At 33.7% G+C, this 14,538-nt stretch overlaps 2 pseudogenes; both read right to left on the bottom strand.

The window, feature by feature from the left end:
- Nucleotides 1-1,731: 1,731 nt before the first annotated feature.
- On the bottom strand, nucleotides 1,732-2,432 carry LOC149197323 (calmodulin-like protein 3 pseudogene; annotated as a pseudogene).
- Nucleotides 2,433-11,181: 8,749 nt separating this feature from the next.
- LOC149197322 (calmodulin-like protein 3 pseudogene) lies at nucleotides 11,182-12,416 on the bottom strand (annotated as a pseudogene).
- Nucleotides 12,417-14,538: the final 2,122 nt, after the last annotated feature.

Below are 14,538 nucleotides of genomic sequence, written 5' to 3'. Positions count from 1 at the left end.
TCCGAGTTAATCATTAACTCAGTCAAGAGAATAAGTTGGGGAATGAAACCAGAAAAAGCCTCAAGAAACTGGAGGTTGATCCAAGTCTTTCAACGGATTCACAGTCACCTTCAGAGCCTGAGAACAGTCAGTTTTGCACATGTGCGAAGAAAGGCCAATAAACTGGCAGATTTGCTTGCCAATCAAGGAGTGATCTGCACAGATAATAGGGTGGCGATGAACTGGCAAGAGCTCCCTCGAAACAGATTAAAAATGGAGTGTCAAAACCAAGCAGATGAAGATAAGACAGTGTTCCTTAAAAGAGCCATGGAGGTAGGCACAGTTGAATAGTAGTTGTTTGTTTAGAGGGCTGCTCACAATCGGGTCCTTTGAGAGTGGCTTGCAGTGGTCAACCGGTGAATCCCAGGTTAATATGTTCACTGTAGTTTCTAGTTGCAACAGCGAGGACGATTTGGTTTTGTGGATAACAGGAAGGATGGCGGCTACTTCAATTCACATCGGGTCAAGGAGGATGGACGCAGCGTATGGTTGGGAGCTGGGGACACTCGGAGGCCGCGAAACCAGAGGTTTTTCTGTTTGGCTCACTTTACCGCGACCTGAATGGTTTTCTAGTGTTCGCAGCCCTCACAAGTGGGAAGTGGTATTTCCTTTTCGGGAGCGATTCCACTCAGGGTGCTCCACGTGGCGGTGGGGTCGGGAGGAATACCACCCTCATCGCACGCTAATGTCTGCATATGTAGGCGGGTGTGATATTGGTCTCAACCATTGGATCTCACAGAGTAGATCAACGGATGAGATTGACCGTGCATGTCTACGAGTCCTTATGGTTAACGGCGTGCTGCTTATCATAGCGATATTGTCCATAGCCGTTGGATCGAACGGAGAGGTTCAACGGCTGAGATTAAAGGGGTAAGTTCGGATTTGGCAAGGAGTGTATGACCTTGGTGCCAAGAGACTTTTCACTCAGGCCACTAATTCTCGGGTTAAGAATTAGGGCAAATACGAAACCTTTATATTTTTGCAACTATTGTTTCTTTTCGGGTCCGCTTCCAGACTCTTGTAATTTTCTTTGGAAGTTGTAAGGTTTTGCTGTAGGGAGGGGGCTTGTGTTTTGAGCCCAGTTTCAGGTTTTATTGAGAGCTTTATTTTATGTACTTTATAAGCTGATTAATGAAATTGAAGATGTGACTCTTGCATTAGCAAAAAAAAATGATACAGTACATTAAAATTTGTTCTGATTATAACGATAATAATTTTAGTTATTAAAAAAAATTATTTAAAAAAAAAAAATATATATATATATATATATATATATATATTTTATTTCACAATATTAAACTTTCAATAAAGAAATTATCAAAAAGAAACTTATAGCAAATCAATCCCCCACACATGTAATAAAATATTATTACCAAAATTATTTGAAGTTTGAAATAATTTGCATATCAATAAAATGTTATTATCAAAAAATTTTCAACATGGCTCCCGTTTCAGCATTTTTGGAAATAATTTATTTCTAAAAACTAATTCCATCCTCAAACCTTCCTTATCGTATAAAATAAATTTATTTACAAAACAATCCACTTCAACAAACCAAAAAATAAAAAAATATGAAATTATATACCCATTTACAAAACAACGCACTACAACTATACAATCTGCAGCATCAGGCAAAACTAAGGAATTCAATTCATTCAAATATCTGTTGCAACTTTCAATGAAATTTGACGACTAGATCTTCCCAAATCCTACGCTCATGGTCTCCTTAAACTCCAAATAATTGACCATCCCATCGCCATTTATCAACTTTCTGTATCATTTTCTTGCGATCCCCAACCATTCAGCCTTCCTTGAGACCCAACGACCTAAGCACGGACTGGAGCTCTTCCACCGTTATCAAACCATCTCCATTCTCGTCGAAAAAGCCGAACGCCTTAGCTAGATCTACATCTCTGTCCATATGATCTGTCATCGCTGCTTCTTTTTCACCTCTTTTACCACTCATCGATTCATACAACGTCACGAACTCATCGAAATCCACATGCCCGTCACCATTGACGTCCACTGTTCGAATCGTGTGGAGCAATTCTTCTTCGCCAATGCACAACCTTAGCTTTTCAAAGGACTCTCTCATCTCATGTTGGCTGATTAGCCCGGCGCCGTTCTTATCAAACATCGAGAAAAACCTCCTCAGCTCCTCTCTGCCGACCGCATTGTCTGAAACCCTCTTGCTCTTATCATCTGCCATTAAAGCTTTTTCAGAAGCTTTGCTGTCGAAACATGACTTAAATTTCTTCGAGAAAACATATCGAAACAACGAAGTGAAAAGCCCGTAGAGAAAAACAGTCCTTAGTATCAAGCATGCTTTGATCCGCTGGAAAGCCGAGAAACCCTCGAATTTCCGCCATTAAATCTCCATTCTTGAACCCCATGGAAACACAGTCAATATATAAGATCCAAGCATGTTATAATTCGTACTGCAAATAGCAAACTGTAATCTAGACCACGCAGCGTAATGATCCAATGGAATTCTGCCCTAATTTAAAGCAATGGCCGCCCATTAGCGTCACATTCACGCGCAACATAGAAAATAAAAAGAATTAATCTACGTTACCAAGCTCGGCCTTATTGGCCTGTAAAATTCGAAAATACGCCTATTCAATTCGGTTCGGCTGAAAATTCATTAATTCGAATTAAATATGGGGTTATGTGAATATCAAAATTTAATGCTTAAAAAATAATAGTAGATGCTAAGACGACTGCTTGAACTTCCTTAATTCTAAAGTTGGATCCATAGATGTCCAGCGGAACTAACATTGCTAAGCTATTCTCTTTAGGAGTATGTGGTCATTATCATGGGTGGTTGGGACGGTGCAATAATGCCCTCCCCACCCAAGTTCGAATCACGATTACATGTTGGGTTGCTATCGGTTGACGCAATGTTTGTAAGGATGATGTAACAAGATGGGTTGTTGTTGGTTGACGCAACGTTTGTACGAATAATGTATTCTATGATATAATATAATGCTTCTTTCGCGGGGATTATCCCCTTTATAAAAAAGAAAAAAAGCTATTCTCTTTAAATGAGTTTGTTTGTAAGGATGATGTAACAAGATGGGTTGATGTTGGTTGACGCTTTCGCGGGGATTATCCCCTTTATAAAAAAGAAAAAAAGCTATTCTCTTTAAATGAGTTTGTTTGTAAGGATGATGTAACAAGATGGGTTGATGTTGGTTGACGCAACGTTTGTACGAATAATGTATTCTATGATATAATATAATGCTTTTTTCGGGGGGATTATCCCCTTTATAAAAAATAAAAAAAGCTATTCTCTTTAAATGAGTTTCCAGGAATAATGTATTCTATGATATAATATAATGCTTCTTTCGTGGGGATTATCCCCTTTATAAAAAATAAAAAAGGCTATTCTCTTTAAATGAGTTTCCAAGAATAATGTATTCTATGATATAATATAATGCTTCTTTTGCGGGGATTATCCCCTTTATAAAAAATAAAAAAAGAAAGAAAAAATCTAAGCTATTCTCTTTCTGTGAGTTTCTTCCGCGGCGATTATCCCTTTTATAAAAAAGAAAAAAAAGTTATTTTCTTTAAATGAATTTCCAGGAATAATGTATTTTATGATATAATATAATGTTTCTTCCGCAAGAATTATCCAAAAAAAGGAAAGAAAAAGCTATTCTCTTTAGGTGAGTTTCCAAGACACTAGAGCAAGACCACCTTTAATTATTAAAGTTATGATAACTAGTAAAATAAATATAAAAAAAAATTATTGAATTTGGTAAAGAATTTTGTGAATATAAAATTTAATATTGTAAGTTTATAGGCTCTAGTAGAAAATAGTAAGTTTATAGTCATTAAAATAATAGATTTATGTAATAAAGATTAATAAATTCTTATTTATAAATATTTGTAAGATATATAATTTGGTATTTTTCTCTATTGAATTTTATACATATTTTTTTCAAATTTGGTAATTCTGCTTTGTACACTCCAACCTAATTAGTAACAAAATTAAGGTTTGGATGTGCTTTGGCATGAGTAGAATGTGCAACATTTAACTAGAAAAACAAAATCAACTTTGGAAAGTGTGTTTTCAACGGGATCCACTTGGAAAGACTAAATCTATGAGGAGAGATTTAGGTTTTAGTTATTGATATAATGAAATTATTTTTCATTTTTAAGAGAGATATTAAAATTTATAATTTGAAGTAATTACTCTTTTCTAAAACTAATATAAGTTTATGATTTTTTCTATTAAAATTATATAACATAGATGGCTTTACGCTATGGTCTACTTGGAACAAGTGATCCTCCCGTAGAGGCATTGGGGGAATAGCTTGTTACATTAAGAATAACATCTCCCCCCATGCTAGGATTTATAAAAACGACCCTCACAACCAATATAGTTGGATAGAGATCAGTGACATTAATAATAAAAAGTCCTACATAGCAATATGTTATTTTCCCCCCATCAATTCTAACTTCTATAAGAAGAAGAATCTAGATAAAACTAACCCTTACAATGGTTTAGAGAATGATATTTCTAGCCTAAGGAATGACGATAATATCCTTTTAATAGGTGACTTTAATGCTTGAACTTCAAACAACCAAGCTATTATTCTAAGCAATCATTCCAACCCTAATCCTCTTTGGTTAGACAAAGACCCTATGATTTTTTTTATTAAAATTATATAACATAGATGGCTTTACGCTATGGTCTACTTGGAACAAGTGATCCTCCCGTAGAGGCGTTGGGGGAATGGCTTGTTACATTAAGAAGAACATCTCCCCCCATGCTAGGATTTATAAAAATGACCCTCACAACCAATATAGTTGGATAGAGATCAGTGACATTAATAATAAAAAGTCCTACATAGCAATATGTTATTTTCCCCCCATCAATTCTAACTTCTATAAGAAGAAGAATCTAGATAAAACTAACCCTTACAATGGTTTAGAGAATGATATTTCTAGCCTAAGGAATGACGATAATATCCTTTTAATAGGTGACTTTAATGCTTGAACTTCAAACAACCAAGCTATTATTCTAAGCAATCATTCCAACCCTAATCCTCTTTGGTTAGACAAAGACCCTATGATTTTTTTTATTAAAATTATATAACATAGATGGCTTTACGCTATGGTCTACTTGGAACAAGTGATCCTCCCGTAGAGGCGTTGGGGGAATGGCTTGTTACATTAAGAAGAACATCTCCCCCCATGCTAGGATTTATAAAAATGACCCTCACAACCAATATAGTTGGATAGAGATCAGTGACATTAATAATAAAAAGTCCTACATAGCAATATGTTATTTTCCCCCCATCAATTCTAACTTCTATAAGAAGAAGAATCTAGATAAAACTAACCCTTACAATGGTTTAGAGAATGATATTTCTAGCCTAAGGAATGACGATAATATCCTTTTAATAGGTGACTTTAATGCTTGAACTTCAAACAACCAAGCTATTATTCTAAGCAATCATTCCAACCCTAATCCTCTTTGGTTAGACAAAGACCCTACTCTGGCTAGCAGGTACAAAAGGAGCTCTGAAGACCTCGGGGAAAATTTGTTTGGGTCAGAGCTAGTCAAGCTCTGCAATGCTCAGGATCTCATAATTTGCAACGGTCTAAAGAAATGGCCCAATTCCAACAAGATGACCTGCATCCATGGACTTGGTAGCAGCGTGGTAGACTATGTTATTTCCGATCTCCCATTATACAACGAAATAATAAATTTTGACATCTTAAACGACCACGAACCTAATTCTGATCACAACCCTTTAATAATAGCTCTCAATTTTGTCATGCATAGAGTTCGCACAGAAAATAGTACTTATAGCCAAAAGAACTTAATATTTGATAGAAATAAAAACAATCTCTTTCTAAATGAATTAAAAACTAATTTGCTTCCTTTATCTAGTATAGACAATATAGAAGACCTCTATCATAATTTTACTACAACCCTCTCATATTCTATTAAATGGTTCTCAATTGAAATATTAAAACCAATCCATGGTATGACAAAGATTGTAAAAGTGCGAGGAGAGCAATTAAGGAAACTGCTGATGAATATCTTAAAATGGACAAGATAAAAATATACAAAGCCCCAACTAAAAGGAAAAAGAGGCAGTACATTCGTCAAAGACAGGAGAATCTCTTACACCTCTCTAAGGTTGCTCCTAAGAAATTTTGGAGGCAGATTATGACTAGGAAGGCTAAAGATAATAATAAAATTGCTCTTCACGATTGGAATTCCTATCTTAAAAAGCTTTATGAATCTCCAAATGTCATGGATAATTTGGAAACCCTGCTCACAACTAAAGAAGTTTTCTCTTTAGAAGACATTAAGTTTGGGGTTAATAGCCTCACTAATGGGAAAGCTAAGGACATTGAAGGTTACCAGGCGGAAATCTTAAAAATTGGAGGTCCCGTCCTCATCCCCCACATCCACAAGCTTTTCAATCAAGTAGTCAAGCAAGGGTTCCTTAAACCTTGGACTGAGAGCCTCATTATCTCTATTTTTAAAAGTGGGGATACAAATAACCCCTCTAATGATCGGAAAATTATGATCAGCCCTCTCTTAGCCAAGTTATATGGTAGTATTTTGGAAAAGAAGTTAAGCATATGGCTTGAAAGTGAAGGTAAGCGGGCTAAAGGCCAGGCAGGTTTCAGAAGGCATCACTCAAAAACATACCACCTTGTTACGCTTAGGATCATTGCAGAGGAATGTCGTAATGATAAATCCAATTTATTTTGTTGCTTTGTGGACTTTAGAAAGGCTTTTTATATGGTTCCTAGATACAACCTTTGGAATAGATTAGAAGAGCTAAGGGTTCCTCTCGAGTTGAGAGCTGCCACTATAAAGTTATACAAGAATGTAATTGCCAAGCTAAAGAGCAAGAGGGGTGGTCAAAAGATATTAAGTGTAACATCGGAGTTAAACAAGGTTGCCTCTTCTCCTCTACCCTATTTGACATTTACATCGATAAGCTCGAAGGCTATTTAGAGGAAGTAGGATGTGATGGCACGATCTTAGCTGGGATAGTCATCATTCTTCTTCTCTATGCTGACGATATTGTTCTTTTCGCAAGGTGCCCATCTGATCTTGATAAGCAACTCAGGCTTCTTAAGGATTTCTGCTCTACCATGGGTATGACTGTTAACACTAACAAAACAAAAGTTATGATTATCAAATCCAAGAAGGACACTTACGCTAATTTTATGTATGACAATAATAACTTGGAGAAAGTGTATTCTTACAAGTACCTAGGAATTGATATTCATCACAAGCTCAACTGGAACCATAGCATTGAGAAAAGGATTAATGGGGGGTGGAAAGCTTATTTTGGTCTTGAAAATAATTGTAAAACAACAAACTTTATAATGAGGGATAAAAAGAAGTTCCTCTTTGAAACTTTAGTCACTCTTGTTATCTTATATGGCTGTGAGGTTTGGGGTTGCAGCATCTCCAGAGAATCATGGAGAAAGATTGAGCAAATCTAGAAGCATTTTATAACTTATAACCTGAAAATTAAAAGCAATACACCCTATCGTGTTCTCCTTATAGAAGTAGGTCTTTCCCTTATTGAGAGCCTAGCTATGATTAGGTTTCTGTTGTTCAAGCACAAACTCAATAACATAGACGATCATAGACTTCCTAGGCTAGCTTTAAAGTCCAGTCAAAACCACCTAAGGCTCAATCGAGGGTGGCATAAAGACACAAGGGCCTGGTTACACTATTGGGAGATCAACGAGAATGATGCATTGCAAAATATTAATAACATTAAAGATATTGTTACTTCTAAGTTCAAAGAAAAAATGTGGTGTAAGAAAGATTTAGCGACTCAAAGAAAATTAAGTTAATATAAGAAAGTCATCAACCCCAGCCTAGAAGATCAAAATTATCTCTCTATTTTAACTAGCTCAAAGAAGAAAATTAATATAGCAAAGATTAGAACGAATTCTTATGAGCTCCATAGTGAAACAGGTCGTTGGGCAGTTCCTAAAACACCATGGATGGAAAGGATCTGCCATATATGTGAGAATAGGAACATCGAGGATGAAAACCACTTCTTCTTAGAGTGCCCCGTGTACAACCATATTAGATCTCAGTTTCACAATCTTTGTTACAATACTTACCTTTCTAGCCTTTTACAATGTCAAAATTATAGTGAGCTCGAGAGGCTTCTCTCTAAGCTTTTTAAGCATAAGAATAAAATCTTAAATCAAATAAAATAATTTGATTCTTTAGGTCTGGTAAACCAATGTTTGGTCTCAGTGGACGTTAACCATCATCATTATCATCGATATCAAATATATTTATAATATTTTTATTTATTTTTAAATTATAAATAATTAATTTAAAAAAATATAAATATAAAATTTATTTTTAAATAATTAAAATTTATAACCTTTATATTTGCGAATTTTTTCGGTATTGAATTTTAGTTAGTAAATTTTTTCGAATTCGAATTTTGTAAATATGGAATTAGTTGGAGTGAGTGGAGTGGGATTCGCGAATGAGTCCGAGGACGCGTGGTACAGAACCAGAGCGCGTTGAGAATTCTCGATCGACGCGAAGACGGCAGATAAAACGTCAAATACGTGGTAAGAGGTGGGCCCCTCCAAGCTGTTTAATTCATAATGGCTTAAGTATGGGATTGAGGACATGGATTTTTTTTCCCAATCGTTTACTAATATAATTTTTTAAATTTATTAAAAATTAATTTAACTTAATAAATTTTTTAATATACTAAATTTTTTATAAATATTAAAATTAAACATATTTTTATTTATTTTTTTTAAATTAATCTAAAACTTTAATTAAAAAAATTTAACAAATCTTCATCCACCAAAATTAAAATAAAAAATCTTCAACCATTAATAAAAAAATATACCATTTAAAATAATTATCAAAAAAGAAATCACTTTAATGAAATGCATATTTTGTTGGGACCCTTTACTTATCTATTTATAATCCAGAAAAACAAAACCCATAATTTATCAAAAACAGCTTTAAATCTTTATAATTATTAAGTTACTTAAACATGTAAATAAAATAAATTTAAAATAAGATTTATTCACTTATTTAAATAATGTTTTCTAGCTGTAACCTAATTGGTAATAAGGTGTAGTGTAAATTAATTTCAATAATGTTTTCTAGATATAACCTAATAAGTAATAAAGTATATTGTAAATTAATGGGTAATAAAGTGTATTATAAATTAATTTTAATAATGTTTATTAAAAATATAAATTATATATATATAAATATATTCAAATTTATTTTATATATAATAATTTATATTAATAATCATTATATTTTAAAATTTTATTTAAATTTAATTAATAAATATATAAAAGTTTATACCAATACTACAATCTCTTTTATATATAATTAATATTATGCATATCACATTAAAAAATTAATTTATAAAAATTATAAAATATGTGCCATTGATATATATATATATTATTATGAGAGCTTTAATAATATAAAAAATAAGAATATTTTTAAAAAGATGTGAAATTTATATAAGTATAAATAACATTACTAAGAATTAACATAGATTTATCTTAATTCTAGATTTACTAAGGGCTTAGAGGAATCAGATTTCTTGAGCTGCAAACATTTTTTCAAGTTTTGCACTCAAAAGAGATTTGCATCTTAAGAGGTTTTATTATTTTGAAAGCTTATTTTACTTGCATAATAACACCCCTTTGTTTCATATTTGACCAATGGAATAAGGTTTAGGTCAATTCTAATGAACATTGGGTCATGTTAAATTAATAGGTCCTCTACCCTTGCCTTCTGAATGACCTTGTTATAACTCAATCTGACTCCCTCAAAAAAATACTTTAAGTCTTTCATTATATGAACTTTACAAAATGAGTTTAGATCATATATGAATTTGATTACTCTAAAAATATGATACTTAACCTAATTAATTTCATAACTTATCCACTTTATTTTAAACATTTCACCCCAAATCATTTTTATATAATACTATTGTTATCATTTCTTGTATTAGTTTAAATGACCATAAATGGATGTCAGTTGATACAAAGGACCCAAATGTCAAATAAGGTAATGAAATTTAACATTCTGTATACTCAAAGAAAATTTTGAATGCCAATAAATGGATATCGGTTGGTCAGACCTATGGGATTTCATTCGTATTCACTAGTATTAGTATTGGATATTAGTATTAGTATTTGATATTATATTTCATAGAGGGTAAGATTAAAGGCTTTCTATTTTATTGAATTTTTTTTTTTAAAGAAATATATAAATATTTAGATTCAAAATATACTTTATATAAATATTTAGATTCAAGATATATCTTACAAATTTGTCTAGATGATAATGCTAAGTATTTGAATCATATTTTTATGGTGGAAATAAATTCATCACCATCAATAACTTTGTGGTACCCGGTATTTGAATCATATTTTTATGGTGGAAATAACTTCATCACCATCAATAATTTTGTGGCACCCAAAATCCTAAACCGTTGTAATCCATATTTTAAAACTGCCAGATTTTATCACAATCTTATCAGAATTTCTATTATTTCCCAAACTAATTTGTAGAATCTTTAAAATATGCTCAAAATAAAAATTATGAATCTTTTAATCATTATTTTTTTATAATTTCTAAAAAAAACTCAAAAAAATTATCCAAACATAGTAAAAGTGTGTGAAACAGATCAAAACTTTTGTTCTTTCACTTCTATAAAAAACAATACAACATTCATGAACAGCCCTATCAATTCACAGTGTTTCATTTTCACATGTTAGGACCATAAATAATAAAAATAATGTGAATAGTATAGTAGTAATTAACCATGTAGTATATTGAAGTCAGTTTATACTCTAATGTGAAATATTTCAAGTATTGAGATAAATGAATTTAAATTTTATTTTGAAAAATAAAAATAATGTAAACACTATAGTAATAATTAATGATGCAGTGAAATTAATAATAATGATAATTATATTTCAATTATTAAAATAAATTTATTTTAAAAAATAAATTTTATTTTTGTATAAATTAAATTTGTTTTAAAAAATAAAATTGGTAGCAAATCAACCGGCCACAAATATAATAAAATATTATTACCAATAAATTCAACCAGCCACAAGTATAATAAAATATTATTACCAAAATTATATCAAATTTGAAATAATTTATATATCAATAAAATGTTATTATCAAAATTATTTCAACCTGGCTCCCCTTTCAGCATTTTTGGAAATAATTTACTTCTGAAAACTAATTCCATCCTCAAACCTTCCTTATCGTATGAAATAAATTTATTTACAGAACAATCCACTTCAACAATCCAAAAAATGAAATTATATATACATTTACAAAACAATGCACTGCAACTATACAATCTGCAGCGCCTAGCAAAACCAAGGAATTCAATTCATTCACATCTCTTCTGCTGCAACTTTCAATGAAATTTGAATGCTAAATCTTCCCAAACCCTGCACTCATCATCTCCTTAAACTCCGTATAATTGACCATCCCATCGCCATCTTTATCAACTTTCTGTATCATTTTCTTGCAATCTCCAACCGTTCGGCCTTCCTTCAGACCCAGCGACCTGAGCACGGACTGGAGTTCTCCTACTGTTATCAAACCATCTCCATTCTCATCAAAAACGCCGAACGCCTCAGCCAGATCTGCGTCTCCATCCATATGATCCGCCATACCTTCTGCTTTTTCACATCCTTTACCACTCATCGATTCATACAGCGTCACGAACTCATCGAAATCCACATACCCGTCGCCATTGACGTCCACGGTTCGAATCGTGTGGAGCAATTCCTCTTCGCCAATGCAGAGCCTCAGCTTTTCAAAAGACTCTTTCATCTCCTGTTGGCTGATTAGCCCGTCGCCGTTCTTATCAAAGGTCAAGAAAACCCTCCTCAGCACCTCTCCGCCGACCGCATCGTCAGAAACCCTCTCGATTTTATTATCCGCCATTAAAGCTTTTTCAGAAGCTTTGCTGTCGAAACAGGGCTTAAATTTCATCGGGAAAACATATCGAAACAGCGAAGTGAAAAGCCCGTAGAGAAAAACGGTCCTGAGTATCAAGCTTAACATGCTTTGATCCGCTGGAGAGCCAAGAAACCCTCTGATTTCCGCCATTAAATCTGTATTCTTGAACCCCATGGAAAAAAAGTCAATATATACGATCGCAGCAGGCTATAATTCGTACTGCAAATAACAAACAAACTGCAGTGTGCACCACGCAGCTTAACGATCCAGTGGAATTCTGCCCTGATTTAAAGCAATGGCCGCCCATCAGTGTCAAGTTCACGCGCAGCACAGAAAATTAAAAGAATTAGTTCGAATGAGTGGAGCGGGATTCGGAAATGAGTGCGACTGTGCGAGTACGTGTGGTACCGAACCAGAGCGCGTTGAGGATTCTCGATCCACGCGAAGACGACAGATAAAATGTCAAATGCGTGGTAAGAGGTGGGCCCCTCCAAACCGCGTAATCCATAACGTTTACGTGTGGGACAGGGAATTCCTTTTCTCTAAGTCATGACAGGTATCTTTGTAAACCGGACACGAGACGTGGTCTTTTCGCAAAATTAATAAAAAATTAGTAAAATATTAAAGTTTTTATTTATTTGGTAAGTGAGGAGAGTAAGAAGCACGGTAGCGTAATTAGTTTAGAGAAGGAGTCTTGATCCCGTTATAATGTTTCGGAAATGGTTGGTTGAATATATATATATATATATCTTTTAATTCTTACGCTGAGAATGGGGTAAAATTTATTATAATTTTTTTTATTGAGGAGGATTGGGAAATGTAAACTTTTATTTGTAAATGTAGATTTGATTTGTTATTTATAAATGTGATGTTATTTATTTATTTATGTAAGAGAGTGAAGTTTGACTTTACCATATCCAACCGGCCTGCAACTCTTTTGCTCAGTGTCTATCAGTTCAAAAATAGTACGCCTTGCACAGAATCCATTAACGTGTTGAATGTTTATAGGTGTGCATGCAATTAGTTTTTCAAATATTTCATGTCACTCTTATGCGTCCCATTTGAATATACGTCAAGGGTCCACAATTGTAGACCTGTTTTTCGATTTCAATTTAAATGGCACCTGTGGCTTTATTTTGTTTTCTCCAGTTTTAAAGGGAGTTGTCTATAATGTGATTTTTTGGACCGGTGACGGAATCCGGCGGAAGAAATTGAGGTTAAATCTTGATTTGTTGCAGTTAAAATGGGTTTTTAACTGCATATTTGGATTCAGCACCCTCGAAAACCCCTGGGACGCTTTCATTGTGCAGAAACTAGCTATCAAACTTGCGATTCCAATAAATTCCTGCCAGAAAAACCCGCCGGAAAGGCTTTCAAAAAGTCGCATTATAGACAACTGCGTTTTAAAGCTCTTGAGTTATAGTATCACCATTATATTTGAGGGTATAGATATAATTATTAATAATATTATGGGTCAATTTTAATATATTTATTAACTTTAATTAAATATATTTATTTATTTTTTTCTTTTTTAATACTATTACATTTTTTCCTCTTACCAGAATTAAGATTTACACTAACATTTGATCACCTTTGTATTTGATTATAAAGATATATATAACATTATTTATTTATTTCAACGCCCTGCTATCGAAGTTAGTGATGTATGGTGTACATATGTGTCTTGGAACTTTTACTTAATTCAAAAGCTTGTTAACATGCCAACACGTTTTCACACATGTATTGTATTCATTTGTAAGACTATTCTTTGGATGCTTGCAATGCATGTGGTTTTAACCTGTACTAAGATAGTTGAACTATTTTGGTTGTTTTAGTGCATATGTTCTTGGAAATGTGTTGTATCAATTGTTAACATCGTCTCGCTCGTGTGGAATACACCGTTGAACACTCGACAGATTCATTCTTGTAAAACTTGTTATAACGACTGTCGCACTCGTGTGGACGACTCCGTTGGGTGTTGTACGTACTATCTGGTTACTTTGTGTTTGTGAAATTCGTATCTGTGTGGACTACCGCGCCGAAAGTTGGCAGATCCTGATGTGTTATGTGTCTCTAACAGAGTTGAGACTATTCCCTTTCGACTTGAGACTCACTCTCACCCTCTCCCTTTGCAATGAAAGAACTTTGACACAAGCGACACTAAGCACTCACTAGGCACACGAACCTGGTTGTTTGAAGACTAAGTATACCACTCTCATGTGTTGATAAGTAAGAGCTAAGGCATATCTTTAAGATAATGGCAACCAAGCCATCATACCGGATGGGACTCCTACACCACATACCGGATGGGACTCCTACACCAAACGATGTGAGGTCTAGTTGGGACTTCATACCGGGGAGATCCCCTGAATGTTGGTGGGTCCAACACCGTCAACAAAACATTAAGGCATCGAGGAATTAATTATTGATCAACATAGAAAATGGTGGCGACAACGATCATTTCTCTTGGCTAGTGCACTCACCATATTGGTAACATTGGCATT

The sequence above is a fragment of the Pinus tabuliformis genome, chromosome 2_2, assembly GCF_031772625.1.
Source record: "Pinus tabuliformis cultivar Carrire ecotype Pingquan chromosome 2_2, CPIR1, whole genome shotgun sequence".
NCBI classification, from domain to species: domain Eukaryota; kingdom Viridiplantae; phylum Streptophyta; class Pinopsida; order Pinales; family Pinaceae; genus Pinus; species Pinus tabuliformis.
The sequence above is the reverse complement of the archived record's forward strand: the minus strand, read 5'-3'. Positions and strand labels throughout refer to the sequence as shown.